Source organism: Cyprinodon tularosa, unplaced genomic scaffold (genome assembly GCF_016077235.1).
Source record: "Cyprinodon tularosa strain WSP-4 unplaced genomic scaffold, ASM1607723v1 ctg1249, whole genome shotgun sequence".
NCBI lineage: Eukaryota > Metazoa > Chordata > Actinopteri > Cyprinodontiformes > Cyprinodontidae > Cyprinodon > Cyprinodon tularosa.
Window position 1 is genome coordinate 75,326 of NW_024038058.1, and position 19,778 is coordinate 95,103.

Sequence of the window (19,778 nt, forward strand, 5' to 3'; positions counted from 1 at the left end):
AAAGAACACATCGTCTCCAGTCTGCCGCCAACATTCCACCCGTTCCAGTTCGCCTACGGATGGAACCGCTCCACTGAGGACGCCATCTCTGCTGCTCTCCACCTGAGCCTGGCACACCTGGAGGAGAAGAACACCCACGATGGATGCTGTTCCTGGACTTCAGTTCAGCTTTCAGCACCATCATCCCACAGCATCTGATGGGCAAACTGGAACAGCTGGGCTTCAATACACCCCTCTGCTATTGGCTGCTAGGCTTCCTCACCAACAGACCTCAGTCAGTCCGGGTCGGACAGAACACCTCTGATGTCATCAGTCTAAGCCCCTCCCCTCAGGGCTGCGTCCTGAGCCCCCTGCCGTTCACCCTGATGACACATGACTGCGTCCCCAGGTTCACCACCGATCACATGGTGAAGTTTGCAGACAACACCACGGTGGTGGGCCTCATCAGAGACGACAACGACCTGGACTACAGAGAGGAGGTGGAGCAGCTGGTGGTGCAGAGATAACAGCCTGATCCTGAAGGTGGAGAAGACCAAGGAGATCATGGTGGACTTCAGGAAGAACCGGCCTAACCACGCTCCACTGCTCATCAACAGCTCAGCTGTAGAGGTGGTCAGCAGCACCACATTCATCACAGACACCCTCACCTGGACTGGAAACACCACCTCACTGGTCCAAAGGGCCCAGAAGCGCTTGGACTTCCTGCAGGGGATGAGGAGAGCACACCTGCCCCCCCATCCCCCCCACCTTCTCCAGTAGCACCATAGAGAGCGTTCTGAGCAGCTGTCTCACTGTGTGGTGTGGAGGCTGCAGCGCCTCAGACTGGAAGAAGGTGAGAACAGCAGAGAGGATCATGGGGGCTCCTCTTCCCTCCATTAAAGACATTTCATCCCAGCGCTGCGTGTCCCGAGCCCGTGACATCATCAATGACCCCTCACCCCCCCACCATGGACTGTTCTCCCTGCTGCCCTCTGGGAAGAGGCTTCACAGCATTCAATGCAGGACCAGCAGGTTCTGCAACAGCTTCTTCCCCACCGCCATCACACTGATGAACCGTTGAGAAAACTCTAAATTATATCAGACTCTGCATCAGACTGATAACACCAAACCAAAACACTGCATATTTGCACCATATATAAATGCTCTGAACTTCCTTATCAATGCGTTTTTTTGCACCACGTTTTTTCTCTCACAATGTTTACATTTGATCACTGCTGCACTGGAAATGAAAATGTTCATTTCACTGCTAAGCTGCTGCTCATTTACTGCCTGAAAGCTGCACAAAGTTTAATTTTGTACATCTTTTTGTTCAGCTTTCATATTTTGTATGCACTGTGTGTATGATGTATGCTTTGTTTTTAAAACATATCAATATAAAAAATATAACCTTGGATGTCTGGGGGACAGTGATTGGCCTCCATTTTGTGAATGCTGGCGTAGCATATAGAATAAATGATGAACAGTTTAGTTTGTGCCTTCAAGTCGTTGCCCATAGGAAGACGTTAGACGGCTCCAAATGACACTGAACTCATATGGGTGAGTAGAACATGATGGAATAACGTAAAATCAAGGCCCAATGTAAAAAAAACGGCGATCCCCCTTAACATATCAAGGCTGCACTTTAAAAAGTGAAAGAGGTATTCTTAACTAAACTTCTTTTTCTTTACAGTTGTGAGTACAAAAATGACTAAATAAGTCGGCCTAAGTCTAACACTAACACTAGTGTGAGGGATTGCTGAAGAGTCAATGAGTCGATGCAATCAGCTGGTTTTCCTCAGATAGAAAACTTTGAATCAATCTGACTGGATGATCTGGTTGAACTGGAAAGGAAGATGACATGATGTGAATTGGAGCTGTAGAAATAAAGTGAATAGAATTGAATTAATTGATAGAAAGCAGCTCTGTCTGGTTGATCTTTTAATGTTAAATTTGTTAGTCAGGCTTCCTTTTATTTTAATTTTTCGCTGTGGGGTGATGATTTAATGTTTTTATTGTATTGATTTATTACTGGATGCAAAAGTTCTAATGCTTTATATAGAAATTCCCAGTTTACTAAATCAAATGTTTTTTCTGCATCAGCACTTACTAGAATGTTTTTTTCTGCTGTGCTTGTTCTCCTATATGTAGAACTCTTCTGATATTATCATGTGTATCATTTCTGTTCCAAAGGTCTTTAGTCTATTAGAAATAATGGTTGTTTATATTTTATAATCTATGTTTAATAATGAAATTGATCTATAATTGCCACAGTGTTCCTTTTCCTAGCTTTGACTGAGATGATGGTTCACTCCATGATGGAGGTATTCGGTTGTTATTGAGTGTCCATTTGAAAGCTGGTACCACTCCGCCGGGTATGTATCCATCACTGCCTGATCATTTATTATTCTTTAATGTATTTATTGCCTCATTCACTTCCTCTATTGCTGTTGTCAGTGTCTCAGTTCATTTCCTCCTCATGTGCAAATTCAGGCTGTCTAAACAGTTTCTCAAAATATTATGGAGAAATTCCCTCTATTTTTTCTATAATTTTTTTGCTGCTTTAAACACCCTAATTTTCCCATTGTGGGGCAATGGGGAAATTAGGAAATTAGCTATTTACTTTGGGAAATCTTTTGGCAATGAATCTATAAAGATTTGGAGCAAAACCTCACAAAACATGGCAAATGAATATCTGAATCCTTTAAAGTCAAGTATTTTCTTTTTTATTCAAATACAATAAATTAAATTGAAACAGCCGAAATAATTTTGAAAATCAAAAAAAAAAAACTGCTAACAAATTAGGATACATCAGAATTAGCCTGAAAATGAAAGAAGTCTTCTAACAGGTCCATGCAACTGAAGCTATTTACCACTGATTGGACAACAGGCATTATCTAGAGCCTTATAGCACCTTTAAAGGAATAGTACACCCAAAACATGATTAGCCTTCATTTTCTACTCACCCCGATGCTGAACAACACTCTGGAGTACTTTTTTGATATCTCAAATGCATCTGGAGATCTGGGAGGCTTCTTGCTGTCTGCTGACATTCAAATAATGGAGGTCTATGGCGCCCGAGGCAGAAAGGTCCATAAAAGTCCACAAAAAACGTGTCAATATTCCTCCATACTGCTCGTCCAATGTATTCCAAGTGTCCTGAGTGGGTAGCATCCAGAATTTACTCGAAACGAAGTCATTTAGAATGCGCACTTTCATCTGGTTTGGTCTGCCGCGGTTTCCGTAGACTCGTGAACGCGCTTTCAGGAAATCCTATACACTACTGTTTATGCTCTAAAAACATTCTAAATGACTTCGTTTCGAGTAAATTCTGGACGCTACCCACTCAGGACACTTGGAATACATTGGACGAGCAGTATGGATGAATATTGACACGTTTTATTGTGGACTTTTATGGACCTTTCTGCCTCGGGCGCCATAGACCTCCATTATTTGAATGTCAGCAGACAGCAAGAAGCCTCCCAGATCTCCAGAAGCATTTGAGATATCAAAAAAGTACTCCAGAGTGTTGTTCAGCATGGGGGTGAGTAGAAAATGAAGGCTAATTATGTTTTGGGTGTACTATTCCTTTAAGGACAGCCAATAGCTGCCTTTCTTGTTGGGGAGTTGGCAACACTGGTGAAAGGATGACAGGAGAAGAGAAGCTATTAAAGAAAATTCTAAATGTTGACACAAAAATATATTTAAAAAACTTATAATTAAATTGAAATGGGTCTTAGTTAATTTGTTCTCTGCACACCCCATAGTGCTGAGTTCTTTTAATATTGTTGCATTTTTAAAACAACTTTGTCAAGAAGAGCCAGCAACATTGCAGCCACAAAATTCTTCAGGCAACTCTTAGGACAGCTCAGTGACAGCACTAGGGGGATATTTCATAATTGGGATATTAAGAAATATAGTTTTGACTCGTTTAAAGTAAATGAAATATGCTGATTATAATTCCAGATGTGTGACACTTTAAATGACCATGCATTTTGTCTCTACAAAATGTGATTAAAGATCAGAATCAGAATCAGACATACCTTAATAATCCCAGAGGGAAATTAGTTTTGTTACACGCTCCAGTTACAGTTTTATATAAAGATATAATATAAAAATATAAAACATCATTAAGGGCAGTCAAAATTTAGTAAATAATGTTTGTCTATTCTATTAATATCTCTATAATGGGTCTGTATTATGTGTTGTCTTCTCAATTCAGAGGGCCCCATGCCTGTCTTTGCCCAGGGCCCCACATTTCCTAAATCTGCCCCTGCTTTGATTCCCTCCCCCAGGTTTCATCTTTTGTGCCCAGAACGACCTCCTCTGAGTGCATCGCCCTAAACTCACGCCCATTGATGATAAAACTGTTTGAAACATGAACGAAAAGGGAAATTTTAAACATATTCTTAATGTTTTCATATTTCTTATACATGGATGCCTTAAAGTTGATAGCTTTGGTGGACCGATACATTTTAATTTATAGGATTTTACTTGTATGGAGACACGTTTCAGTCGATGTGCTACAGTCAGTATGCAATAAATAAATTCTCTGCTCAGTAGATGCCAATTCCCCATTATGCTATCAGTCTCACCATCAGTCCACCTCTTGGTTGGCTCTCTCTGTATGACTGTCCCTCTGAGGATGGAGTCCCTACGACAGGCTGACAGAGATCCCCAGCATGGAGCATGAATTCTCTCCACTACTGTGATACAAACTGGGGGCCCCTGTCAGAGACTATGTCTGTCTGGAGGTTATGGAGGCGGAATACCTCACGGGAAGGAATTTCCTCCATCTCCTTAGTGGACGAGTGTTTGGGCAGTGGAACCAAATGGACCATCTTAGAAAGCCTGTCAATGATTGTCAGAATAACAGTGTTACCTTCAGAGCTGAGTAAATTCATGGCAATATCGGACCAGGGTCGGGACGGATTGGGTAGGAGTCGCAAAAAGCAGGATAGGGGTCTTCTGGATGTCCTGGCCTGAGTGAAAGTGGATAAGCTGCCACAAACTCCCATATATCAGCAGACGGAGAAGGCAAACAGAATTGTGCCTGAAAAATACCAATAATTCTGGTTAAACCAGGATGACAAAACCAGTGATACCCATGGCAGAACTCTAATACCCTCATTCCCTAAAAGTCAGGGAAAAACAGACGGTCCTTAGGGAATGCTCCAAGGGGTGGTGGTTACAGAGGTCCCCTCTTACTTCCTTCTCTTAAGTTAACCATAGTGATGGCCTTTCACAGACTCAGGTAAAACAAATTCCTCTGCACCACTGGAATTCTCCTCGTCTGAATCAAACACCCTGAACAGTGCAGCAGCTTTTACGTTCCTAGTCCCGGGTCTGTAAGACACAGAGAAATTAAATTGTCCAAAGAAGAGTGCCCACTTTGTCTGTCTGGGGCAGACATGGGCATTGTGGAGTCAACAGGTCATCTCCATGTCATGTATTTAATCTACCCAGCCAATTAACCAGGTGAGTCCAATCTGCACAGGTTGATTCACGGTGAAGATTGGACTCACCTGCATCAGTGGCTGGGTAGAACAAAAACATGACATGGAGATGACTTGTTGACTCCACATTGCCCATGTCTGGTCTGGGGTTAAGTCTCTTAGCAGTCTTCAGGTACTCAAGGTTCTTATGGTCAGTCCACACCAACAATGAAATCTTGGACCCCTAAAATAGATGTCTCCATTCCTCCAGGGCTAGCTTTACCGCTAGCAGTTCCCAATCCCCCAGATCATAGTTTCTTTCTCCGCTCATAAGTCCTTTAGAAAACAAAGCACAGGGATGAATCTTGCCATCTTTGCCCTCCTGACTAGGGAGAGCCCAGAGACCAGTACTTGATGCATCCACCTCCACAATAAACTATCTGTCAGGATCAGGGGAAATCAGAACATGTGCTGAAGTAAATAAGTATTTTAGCTTCTGAAAAGCTCAATCACCCCGTTCGTTCCAGCAGAACTTGTGCTTGGATGATGTGAGAGCAGCTACATGAAAAATTTGCAACTACTTTCTGTCCTTAGGAACAGGCCAGTAAGAAACTGCGCTCCATTTAGTCAGATCCATGGCTATATGGCTATATAAGTAAGACGTAGTCGACATATGAAATTCACATTTTCCGGCCCTCACAAAAAGCTGATTCTGCAGGAGGCGCACCAACACAGATCTGACATGTTTCTTGTGGGATTCATGATCACGAGAGTAGATAATAATGTGGAGCAACTACGCAGTGTCCAAACATTACCATATTAATAAGGTGTTGGAAGACAGCTTGAGAGTTACTGAGGCACTCACAATGTCCTGTAGGGGTGTTGAATGCTGCTTGCCATTCATCTCCCTTTCGAATGCATACCAAATGGTAATCGTTGCATAGGTCCAGTTTGGTGAATACTTTGACTCCCTGAATCTGCTTGAAATTAGAGTTAAACAGGGTAATCGGGTAATGATTCTTTATCGTTATTTCCCTGAGCACCTGCTGGAGAGGAAGAGGGATGAATAATCCGTGCCTTAAAGGAATAGTACACCCAAAACATGATTAGCCTTCATTTTCTACTCACCCCCATGCTGAACAACACCCTGGAGTACTTTTTTGATATCTCAAATGCATCTGGAGATCTGGGAGGCTTCTTGCTGTCTGCTGACATTCAAATAATGGAGGTCTATGGTGCCCGAGACAGAAAGGTCCATAAAAGTCCACAAAAAACGTGTCAATATTCCTCCATACTGCTCGTCCAATGTATTCCAAGTGTCCTGAGTGGGTAGCGTCCAGAATTTACTCGAAACGAAGTCATTTAGAATGTTTTTAGAGCATAAACAGTAGTGTATAGGATTTCCTGAAAGCGCGCACATGCGCGCTCACGACGCTACGGAAGCCGGCAGACCAAACCAGATGAAAGTGCGCATTCAGCGTCTGCTCTGCCAATAATGCAAGCGTAGAAGAAGAAATGTGCTGTTTACCTGTGCAAAGAAAGAAACAACGAAAGAAAAATGTCTGAGGACTTCAGTGTTGAGGAAGAGCATGATTTCTTTGCCGAGCTGAATGCGCTGGTTTGGTCTGCCGGCTTCCGTAGCGTCGTGAGCGCGCATGTGCGCGCTTTCAGGAAATCCTATACACTACTGTTTATGCTCTAAAAACATTCTAAATGACTTCGTTTCGAGTAAATTCTGGATGCTACCCACTCAGGACACTTGGAATACATTGGACGAGCAGTATGGAGGAATATTGACACGTTTTTTGTGGACTTTTATGGACCTTTCTGTCTCGGGCACCATAGACCTCCATTATTTGAATGTCAGCAGACAGCAAGAAGCCTCCCAGATCTCCAGATGCATTTGAGATATCAAAAAAGTACTCCAGAGTGTTGTTCAGCATGGGGGTGAGTAGAAAATGAAGGCTAATCATGTTTTGGGTGTACTATTCCTTTAAAGGAGTCGGAGGTGTACTTTTGCATGGCCTGAGCTTAGGAGCTGATAAAGAGTATAACTTCCATCTAGGGGGTGTAGTCCCAGGCAATAAATCAATGGCACAATCATACTGCCGAATTGGAGGCAGTGCAGTGGCCCTGCAATTATTGAAAACCTCCTTTAGGTCATGATATTCACCATGGGAACTTAAACAGGTCTGAATAAACCTCCTCCCCCTCCTTCTCAGTCGACTGTTCCGGCTGAGCAGAACGTAAACATGGACCTGGGCAAAAGGATGCCCAACCTAACATCTCCATATTTTGCCAGTCAGTCTGAGGATTTTGTTTACGTAGACAAGTGTAATCCCGAACAATAGGGACCTTATTCAGTTATCATAAAAAGATAATTTTTTCACAGTGGTGTCCTCCCACTGTGGTGGGAGGACACCAGCTGGGACAAGTGTGTGTCCCAGCTGCATTGGTTTGGGATCTGGGTAGGGTAGTTTTGGGTTAAAAATTATCCTTTATCCTCTTGTTTAGTACAGTAATAAACACTTCCATGAGGGTGTCCTCCCACCACAGTGGTGTCCTCCCACTGTGGTGGGAGGACACCAGTAATAAAAACTTCCATGAGGGTGTCCTCATTCCATGAATCAGAAGATAACAGGTAAAAATCAATAATATACTGGTCACAGATCGATCACCCTGTCAAAGCGCCAAAAGTCCTCTCAAGCTTCTCTACTGGGAAGAACCAGTCAAAAAAACTCTGATCAGTTCTCTGTAGGAGTCACAGAGACTAGAATTGTTTTGCCATTCTGAGGTTCCCCAGAACTTATGCTGCGTTCACACCGGACGCAGCAGGAGCAGCGAGTTTACATGCAAAGTCAATGGTTGAAGTGCGTCAAGGCGCAGCAAAAGGTCCCGCAGTGTGTTTTGAGCAGCAGGCGCAGCTCGTCGGGAGCGTTTAAGCATCTGACGCGCTGCAAATGCGCTGCTGCTAGAGATGGAAAAATTGAACTTGCTGCTTGACGCGCCGCATCAACCAATCAGAGAAGCTGATCTGGGAGCTGGCAGAGAGACAGACACATCGCTGATGACACAGAGCGCTGTGATTGCTCCTCTGAAACAGTTTATTAACGCCTAAATTAACTTAAAATGCAGAAATCTGCCGGCAGAATATGTTCGCTTTCATTATCCCGCTGCCTGCAGTTTGGATTGCGTACATGAAAAACGCTTCCAGCCGTCGCGGCGAACCGCGAGGTGGCGACCGGGCAAGAGGCTGCTGTTGAATGGCATTCCTACTGACAGCGCACCGCCGGTATGTGGGGCTCTGAGCGGCTCCGACATAAGTAATATTGTAAGGCAGGATGATAATCTGGATGAACTGACTGCACTGATGAAGTTTTCAGGTGGATTTTCCCACTTAAAACATATTAAAACTACTTTATTCCCACTGATCACAGCAAATATAGCTGCAAGGCAAAGAAAGGATAGAGGAGAGGATAAAGGAAGCAGCAGGCGCAACTTTGCTGCGTCCAGTGTGAACGCAGCATTAGCCTTGCTTGCTAATAATGAGATAACATGAGCTACCTAACAGATTATTCTGTTAAGGCTCAGATCCGAAGGATCCAGTATTTGAGGTGGACAAACAGATAGATCTCTCAGAATTTTTATTGAAAAAAGAACCGCAGTGACCAGTGTCGTCTCAGGCTGGAACCACTGCAGGAGGAGACAGCAGTTTAGTGACCATGTCTTCCTGGAATTAGATATTCAGAGTCCAGAGGTAGAGGATGGTTCTGGCTGGCAGGCTGCAAGTGCGGGGCGGCGTAAGCCACACAGAGAGTCCCAGAGGCTTCTGTATTGGAGATCGTAGGACAGCCAGGAGATCAGAACTGGACAGACAGATGAAGGCAGGATGATCCAGAGGGCGAAGCCAAAGCCAAAGTCTGTGACGTGGTAGGTTGTCAGGGCTGGGAAGTCAGAGATTCGGTGAGGTGCCAAAGAAGAATCCAAGACCAGTAAGGTAGCAGTTCCAGGTACCGCATATGGTGAGCTAGACGAGGGCGGCAGACTCAGTGGATAGGAAACGGTTCCGGTTGGTAAACAAGCAGGCAGAGACCAGGCAGGAGCCAGAAGACAGGTCAGGCAAACAGACCAGACGGGAACAGGCAGCTTCAGCAGTAGAGAGGCAGAACGGGTCAGGATCAGGTAGTCAGATCACAGGTACACTAGAAAAAATCTCACCAACGGCTCGAACAATCTGGCACTGATGATTGGTCTGAAGGCTGGTTAAATAGGGAGCAATACAGGTGGATCAGATGACCGGTAAAAAAAACTGGGCAGAGCTAGACAGGTGAATGAATTTAGTAATCAGACCAGGCATCAGTGCTGAGATCATGACAGACTGAGACCATGCAGAGATGAATGAAGCTCTTGGTATAGATCTACGTCGATATAAACGCGGGCATAAACAGGTTGGAATTTATCCTAAAAGACGGTTGAGGAGGCCGTCGTCCGGATCTGAGGGGTTCGAGCCTAAGTGCGATATCTGATGCCTTGGAGAATCTGCGTGTTGAACGAAGCTGACAGACACGAGTCTCGGTTGTGTGTCGAACGAAACGGACCGAGAGGAAGGTGGAAGCAGAGTATAAATAGAGCAGTAGGGAACTGGAGTAGTGGTTCGGGTGTGGCCCTGCCCCTGAACTAAAGTTCAACCATTAAAAACAACAAAACTACACATAGAAATATATTTAAAACGTTTAAAAACCAAACTCAAACCCGGTGAAATAAGTATCTTAAACACAATAAAATAAACAATTGCCAATACCTTTAGCTCCCTATTCCTGCCAGACTCCACACCTCTACCCGTCTAATAAGGAAAACTCATTCCCAAAGGCCAGGGATGTTTGCAGGTATTGATCAGAGGGAGCATCGTGGCTGAGAGGGTGATGATCCTCCCACACGCTCGCTCCTTCCTTCCTTCCTTCCTTCCTTCCTTCCTTCCTTCCTTCCTTCCTTCCTTCCTTCCTTCCTTCCTTCCTTCCTTCCTTCCTTCCTTCCTTCCTTCCTTCCTTCCTTCCTTCCTCTTTACTTAAAGGCATACTATGCAACATTTTTCAGTTAATTCATGTGTTCCATAACGTTTTGGATGATTAAATGATTCATTTCAGGTTGAACAAAGGTTTTCTCGGCCGCCCTGGTGGTCTGTGGGGGAAATACCGCACTTGCAATTGCAGGAGCACCGACCCGCACCCACAGGCTCAGAAGTCTCGCGAGAGTCGGTCTTGCTTTACGGCGAGAACTGCTACACGCCCCAGTTAAAAGCATGTTCGTTGCTAGCACAGTGGCGATCTTTGTGCAGTTATGCTACTTTCACATCGGACGCAGCAAAATCGCGTCTGCTGCTTCATTTTTGCTGCTTGTACCAGTTAGTTCTGACGCGCGGCTGAAGCAGCTTTGCTGCTCTGGCTGCGCGGTGCAAAAGTGTGTCTGAGGCGCTTTGGGCGGAGCTTCACTATCCTTTCTCTGCCTTGCAGCTATATTTGCTGTGATCAGTGGGAATAAAGTAGTTTTAATATGTTTTTAAGTGAGAAAATACACCTGAAAACGTAATCAGTGCAGTCAGTTCATTCAGATTATTATCCTGCCTTCAATATTTTTTCTGTCGGAGCCGCTCAGACCCCCACATACCAGCGGGGCGCCGACAGTATGGATCCCTTCATCAGCAGCCTCTGGCCGGGTCGCCTCCTCGCGGTTCACCGCGGCAGCTGGTAGGTGTTTTTCATCTAAATAATCCAAACTGTTGCAGCAGGATAATAAAAGCCAACATATTCTGACGGCAGGTTTCAGTTTTTTAAGTTAATTTAGGCGTCAATAAACTGTTTAAGAGGAGTGATCATCAGCGTTGTGTCTCTCTCCCTGCGTCAGATGATTAAACGCGCCCGACAGGCTGCTTCAGCTGCTCAGACGCGCTGCGCCTGCTGCTCAAAACGCGCCGCGGGACCTTTTGCTGCGCCTTGACGCGCGTCAACCATTGACTTTGCATGTAAACTCGCTGCTTCTGTCGCGCCAGCTACGTCCAGTGTGTACGCAGCATAAGTCATTCGTTGCGTTCGCCTGTCTATTAAGCTCAAAACAACCGCACCTGGCTTGACGGAGAAACCAGGAGAACAGCTGTGCATATTTACGACAGTGCACTTTTACTTTCGCCCTCTGGGGGGAGCCTCGCTGGAAAATCAACACCGGTTGCATAGTATAGCTTTAAAATTTGGTCTGATTCTGCAGAAGTTTGTCTGCTCGTTGTGTGTGTGTTTTTTTTTTTTTTGGTGGGGGTAGCAGTTCTATCTCTGCATGTAATTAATCGTCATTCAAACTTTTGACCTGTTGTGAATAACATCCCAGTGTTTTTTTGGCCTGCCCTACTGCCTCCCAAACACTGCAGAGTTTTTAACTAGATGGGTCACCTTATTTTCATCATTAACACTGATTATTATTTTTAATGCTTCATTTGATGATGACGTCTAGCCTCACTTTGATTTTTTTGTCAAGAGGGTTGGATCATCATCTTAGTTGAAAGCCATCTACGGAAGAACTGAGAAGAGAATTTGGAAAAGGTGTAAAACATCTTTGACCCAGAGGAGGAGCATCTGATCCAGCTGTGGAAGCAGAGGAGCATCTAAACGGTGCAGCACATCAAAACCTCCAGGACTGGAATCAAACCCTCCGTTTGGCTAAATGTTGATGAGTGTCTCTCTGTCAGCAATGTGAAAAAGAAATTCCTCGTGGTCCCTTTATCTGCTCCATAAAATGAGCTTAGAAGAGGAGAAGTAACCGGCAGAGGTTTGTGTTCTAAGAGCAAACTCCACGGCTGTGAAGCTCAACATTACGAGGGTCTTATCACAGCAATGCATCATGAAGCTCATAAAGATATGTGCTTGACGAGTGCCTGCAGCTCTGTTTCCTAACGAAAGCAAAACATGAAAAAGACAGAATATAATGTTGAACAGTCCGCCCAGAATCTGAAGGACCAGCCTGGCTCTGATTACCTTCCTGCTCCTCTTTGCTCCTCAGTCCTCAGTACTGAGTGCAAAGCCTTCAAATGCTGCCTTAAGACCTTTAGAAGTGCTTCTCTGTATAAATATGATTAAGCCTGAAGTCAGCCTTGTCATAGCTCAGTCTGCAGGAACTATTTTAAATAGTGAGGCTGAGGTTCTGATGGCAGAGCTGCTGCTGCTTGCAGGTGGCAGCCTGTAGCTTTCTGTGCTAGTCGGCTGGAGCGGGACTCAGTTTCAAGCCTCACATCCATTTATGATAACAATTCGTTATTATTAAAAACCGTGAGATTATAAATGGACAGCTTCGGTCTCCTGCATCACATTGTTCTGTTCAGGCTTTAAATTCAGTGGATCTTTCTAACATACTAATAATTCTAATTCAGGGTTGCTTCACTAAGCAGATTTATTAAAACAGGAGTGAAAATTCCCAACATTATTCTTCATAACATCCTTTTTAACATGATGAGAATCAATATTCTGTCCAATAAATGTTTGCAGATATCAAACCTTCACAGACTCTCCTGGACCTGCATCACATCAACATAAGCATCTTTAAAGTTTGAGCAATTTCAAACACGTTTGAACCAATTAAGACGTTTGAAGGGATGAATTTTCTGATTTATTTCAGATTTCATCATATTTTATTTCAACTGTGGGTTTTTAAAGTTTGTTCTCTCTATTTCCAGTTTCTTCCATTCTAACAGCAGCAATAATCCCATCGTCTCTGCTGGTTTAGCTTCAGATGCTACAGAAGTGCCTCATCTTCCTCATTAGATTCATTTATTCTTCCTATAATGAGGAATCCTTCCTGCCAACTCATGGCTGCTGGCTGCTGCTCTACACCTGCGCTGACTCTACAAGAAAAATATTCACATTTATTATTATTTAAACTATATGACATTAAAGGAATAGTACACCCAAAACATGATTAGACTTCATTTTCTACTCACCCCCATGCTGAACAACACTCTGGAGTACTTTTTTGATATCTCAAATGCATCTGGAGATCTGGGAGGCTTCTTGCTGTCTGCTGACATTCAAATAATGGAGGTCTATGGCGCCCGAGGCAGAAAGGTCCATCAAAGTCCACAAAAAACGTGTCAATATTCCTCCATACTGCTCGTCCAATGTATTCCAAGTGTCCTGAGTGGGTAGCGTCCATAATTTACTCGAAACAAAGTCATTTAGAATGTTTTTAGAGCATAAACAGTAGTGTATAGGATTTCCTGAAAGCGCGTTCACGAGTCTACGGAAACCGCGGCAGACCAAACCAGATGAAAGTGCGCATTCAGCGTCTGCTCTGCCGATAATGCAAGCGTAGAAGAAGAAATGTGCTGTTTACCTGTGCAAAGAAAGAAACAACGAAAGAAAAATGTCTGAGGACTTCAGTGTTGAGGAAGAGTATGAGTTCTTTGCCGAGCTGAATGCGCTTGGGGAATAAACAATGTAATGATCAAAATTTGAGCAAACCACCAGACAAAGCCAGTGTTAACACGTCAGTGTTAAGAAGTATTTTTTCCCAATTCATACTATCTACATGAGTGGTGTCGTCTGTAAGAGACAGGCTCCCACTCTAGAGGTTGATGGTTCAAGACCTGTCTTTGTCTTTTGAAAGTTGCGATTAAACTTAATTATTTTGGCTGATGAGATTAATTTGCATTGTTAATATAGATTGGGAAAATTAGGTCGGTTTGGTCAAAAGAATGGTTGAACACAACTTCCAACCTGATTAAAACCAAAAAACGTGAAAAAACTATCATGTTTGAATAAAAATGACTAACACCTTTCATTTTGCTCATCATTACCCAATTTGCACAAACACTTTCACTGTCTGCTTGAGTTTATTTCACTAAAATGGCAGAAAAAACGGTTCACCTTAAATGATTTTTCTAAGAAATTTTACACTTAAAAAAAACTTACAAAAGATTTTATTATACGCACCAACCATTAACAATTTCAAGGGAACTTAAAAGGGGAAAAAAAGAAAAACAATTGCAAAAAAAATCACAGATTGTATTACAAACTGTGGTTCTGCCCTCCACTAGTAGGTGGTGACATGTTCACATGAAGCCTCTTGAACTGTGGGGATCGCTGAAGCAATTTGGCCAAACGGTTCAAAGCCTCATGAGGCTTCATCTCACCATCACTAGTTAATTGGCTTCTCTAAATTCTCCTCAGGTGTGAGTTTGTGTGAATGGTTGTTTGTCCTGTTTGTCTCTGTGTTGCCCTGCGATGGACTGGAGCCCTGTCCAGGGTGGACCCCGCCCCCGTACTCTCAGACTTTCTCGACTGACTAACTGACTTCACCACGGGGATGGAGGCAGCACTTTCATCTGGTTTGGTCTGCCGCGGCTTCCGTAGACTCGTGAACTCGCAGGCGCGCTTTTAGGAAATCCTATACACTACTGTTTATGCTCTAAAAACATTCTAAATGACTTCGTTTCGAGTAAATTATGGACGCTACCCACTCAGGACACTTGGAATACATTGGACGAGCAGTATGGAGGAATATTGACACGTTTTTTGTGGACTTTTATGGACCTTTCTGCCTCGGGCGCCATAGACCTCCATTATTTGAATGTCAGCAGACAGCAAGAAGCCTCCCAGATCTCCAGATGCATTTGAGATATCAAAAAAGTACTCCAGAGTGTTGTTCAGCATGGGGGTGAGTAGAAAATGAAGGCTAATCATGTTTTGGGTGTACTATTCCTTCAAACATGGAAGTCTAATGAAAATTCAAGAAGATATGACCAGCTGAATGTTGAAACTCTCTAGGTCTGCTAAGAAGATATCATCTGCTTAGAGGACAGCTGGTGCCAACAAAAAGTGTTCATTTGAATAACTTTGTTTAGCTTTCTGCAGACCTTCCCCCCTAATGTTGTCTGCAGACTCTGAAAGCAACCGCCTGCGCTGACATTGAAGGTACAGTGGAGGATTTTTGTGAATTTTTTAAAAGACCCGCCTTCTCCACTTTAAAAATAAAATGCACATGGACAACCCCGTACCCGCTCTGAGAGGGAACGCCTTTTAAACACGTGCAAGAGCATGCACGACAAAGGTGAGGTTCAATGATGCCTAAAAGTGTGCAGAACAAGATAGCTAACCGGACGAGCACGTAGGACGGCCTTACGTAAACATATCAACAGAATGATTGACAGTTAGGAGGACCACTGCTTTAGATGATCCACCCGGAAATAAAAGATCCTCCTTTAACTGTCATTAACAGACTATTTCTCTTTATGAAAGATTATTTAGAACACTGCATTGCAATATTTATGTGCATTTAATAAACATCTTTTATTACTTTATTATCTTTTTTATTACTCTTTTTTAAAGAAAAGTTTTAAATTGGATGTTTTATGAGATATAGCGAAATCCAAGTAGTCTTGCAGGTTGCAGCCGTCAATGACAGGACAGTAGTTTGGTTGTTTGTGTCTGATCCGCTGCAGTTAGAACTGGTGCTGAAGTTATTTAATCCATACCATTAAACAATGTGTTATTGTTCACAGCAGCTGGATTAGCACCAACTGCACCACCCATGTGCATCACATATTGCTCACAACAAAGTTCAAACCATAACCGAAGCCAAACAAATTATTCAACAGCTGCTTTTTTCTAAAGAGAGCAGAGCTGCAGAAATAAAGTGGTGCCAGTAGGTGGCAGATTCTCCCTTGTAGACCCACCTGTAGGGTCTAATTATAAAACAGGTCCTATACTCTGTGTAGGCTGTAGTCACCGTATCACACCCATCTGTCTGCATATTTCTGAGGGAAGGGAAAAACAGAGACACATAAGGTAAGGAGGAGAATTAGGAGCTCTTAACAGGCCTTCAATCCAGTCATCAGTGGTTATATTAAAAACAGCAGGTGTTTGATGTTCTGTGTGGGGTGTGTGTTAAACATGGCCAGCCTGCCAGCTATCAGAGAAAGTCAGAGAACACAGGAGGATGCTAATAGCATCACAGACCAGAGCTGTTTATTTGTATCATGGAAGATTAAAGGAATAGTACACCCAAAACATGATTAGCCTTCATTTTCTACTCACCCCCATGCTGAACAACACTCTGGAGTACTTTTTTGATATCTCAAATGCATCTGGAGATCTGGGAGGCTTCTTGCTGTCTGCTGACATTCAAATAATGGAGGTCTATGGCGCCCGAGGCAGAAAGGTCCATAAAAGTCCACAAAAAACGTGTCAATATTCCTCCATACTGCTCGTCCAATGTATTCCAAGTGTCCTGAGTGGGTAGCGTCCAGAATTTACTCGAAACGAAGTCATTTAGAATGTTTTTAGAGCATAAACAGTAGTGTATAGGATTTCCTGAAAGCGCGTTCACGAGTCTACGGAAACCGCGGCAGACCAAACCAGATGAAAGTGCACATTCAGCTCGGCAAAGAACTCATGCTCTTCCTCAACACTGAAGTCCTCAGACATTTTTCTTTCGTTGTTTCTTTCTTTGCACAGGTAAACAGCACATTTCTTCTTCTACGCTTGCATTATTGGCAGAGCAGACGCTGAATGCGCACTTTCATCTGGTTTGGTCTGCCGCGGTTTCCGTAGACTCGTGAACGCGCTTTCAGGAAATCCTATACACTACTGTTTATGCTTGGAATACATTGGACGAGCAGTATGGAGGAATATTGACACGTTTTTTGTGGACTTTTATGGACCTTTCTGCCTCGGGCGCCATAGACCTCCATTATTTGAATGTCAGCAGACAGCAAGAAGCCTCCCAGATCTCCAGATGCATTTGAGATATCAAAAAAGTACTCCAGAGTGTTGTTCAGCATGGGGGTGAGTAGAAAATGAAGGTTAATCATGTTTTGGGTGTACTATTCCTTTAACACCATTGTTCCCTGAGAACAGACCAGTCCTTTGGTAGAATCATGCTGCAGACACCTGAGACTAAAGTGATGGTCCTCCTTTAGTCTAGATTAGTATTCCTAATCAATCAGAATGGCCTAGTCAAAGTCTGAATCTGTGGAGCCTTTGGTCTGTCTTAGCTAAAGAAGAAAGATCTGAACTAATTTCTGCAAATTTTTGTATTAGACTCTGACTGTTCAGCAGGTATAAATACTTTTGTGGAGGAACTTTATAATCTGCATCAAAGCTTTGATTTCTCCATCAGTGATGTTTTCAGGCTGGGTGGGATCCTCTTAATGGAAAGCAGCGCTGTGGGAGGGGCTCACATATACGGTGGAGCTCCTAAGGACGAAGCAACCAAAGCTGCTTCTCTGTTAAACTTTAGCAGAGGAATGTTTTGGGTCAAAGTTAAGCCCAATTCTCTCAGTCAGACTGAAATCCCAGCAGAGCTAGGCCCCCTCCCCACTTCTATCCCCAACAAAACAGCATCCAGACTTTATCCGTCATTCGCAGGGTTGGTAAAAAGGCAGGCTGGCCTCTCAATGAGATGAGGAGCATTTTTGGGGGGCAGCCTGCGGTTGCTGTAGCGATGTCATTGAGGGGTGAATAGCGCAGATGTCAGGGTAATCCTTCAGCGAGGACCGAGCTTCTCTCCTGCCCCGCAGCTCAGAGCCACATGCAGCTCAGAGAGACTTCAAACCTAAAGATGGAAACCAAAGAACCTGCAGCATTCATTAAAACTATACCTGCTTCTTCAGCATCACAGTTCAGCTAAAAGCTCTGATGAAAGAGAACAGCAGCAGCTGGAGAACTAGGTTCCTTTCTGGGATCCTTTTACTGCAACTAAAGGTAGATTTGCTTCAACAAAAACAGCTGAAAAGAACTGATCTGTTTTCTAGATAAATCCTCCGTCACACGATTAAGACCAGTGCATGCCTGACCTACGAAAAATCTGACTAGAACGCTGGTATACATTGGATCATTTATAAGCACGCTGAAGTACGCTCAAACACTTTGTCATACGGCGAGTACGTATGCCAGCGTCTGCCATCCGTGGGCCGTCAGTTCCAGGTCAGTTATCTGATGGTTGACGTACGTTCAGTGTCAGTTCCTCATCAGTCGTGGCGTCTAGCTGATCCTAAACCTCTGCGTAACTTCTCTCCAACGCATATCAAGGTATCTGACGTGTTCCAGACGAGCGCTGAACGTGTTTCTAACTTCCAGCTACTGTATAATGGCGTATTGGCAGCGTTTTGGTATAAAGGGGGTTCACAGGAGGAAAGCGTCAGTTCTCCTCCAGACTTCATCCCCATCATAGGGTGAGCCAGAAGGTGAGTGATGGATCCTCCCTGCGTTCACGCCCACCACCAACACACTTCCTAGCAGACATGACGCTCAATCTGCTGACACCAGAAACCTTCTTTACGGGATCAAATAAATCTTTCTCTGCAGGCCGAGCACAACCCAGGCGCATCGCTGCCCCCTCAGGACACTGGCTTGTGCATCATTTCATGGGCATTACGCTGCCGTGCGTTATGCAGAAGTTAGGGTGTCATTCTGGACTGGTAATAAATACTCTATGTATACTTCCAAAATAGAAAGTTCAGTGTATGCCAGCGTTTAGGAGAGTCTGGGACGTCAGGCAGATGCTGGATGAATGAGGAAGGTGTGACAGCAGCTTAACCAGTGAAGTTTCCAGAGCAGCAGCTAAGCCACCATCAGCCAGAAGCTTCTTTCAGGGATTCCATGAGTCACAGCAGATAGGACTCCATTGAAAACAAGGGTGGTCTGATTATTTTCCATGACTGGGAGGGGCTGTTTGGGTGTAACAATAAGCGGGTCAGTGGTGGGTTTCCATCAGAACCGCCCTGCGTGGTGGTTTCTGTCACAGCGATAGAAACACAGTGATAGCTGATGAACCTCTGGGCCTTGCTTTGCTCAGCCGACAGCAGAGGGGGAGAGCTCAAAGCTCCTCCAAGCACAGGAGGTTAGGAGATCTGAGCTAACCTCTGAAGCTAACCCTAACCTTCCTCCACCAAACAACGACTACCAATAAATAAAGACATAAAAATAAATAGAATATATTCTATCAACCATCATCGTGTTCATTACAGGAGGAGAGCGCATCCCGTTAGCTTCAGGACCCAATATGGCTGCTTGGTCAACACCATGCAGCAGGAACAGGAAACTCCAGGCGCTGCAGCAGGAACACCTGTTGATCTGCAGCCGGAGAGGGACCACAGCCAGGGTCTGCAGCCGTGGGTCAGCTGGGGGTTCATGCTCCCATCTGATGGAGTCACAGCAAAGGTCTGGTGACATGAGACCTGTTTGGAGAACTCGTGCTACAGTACAGGGCCCTGCAACCTGCAGGACAGCAGCCCCCAAGGACCCGCTGTGGGCATGGCGGCCATTACAGTCCCATTTTTCTGCTAGCTCAGTGATCTTCAGCTGCTCCAGAGAGCTGCAGCAAACAGCC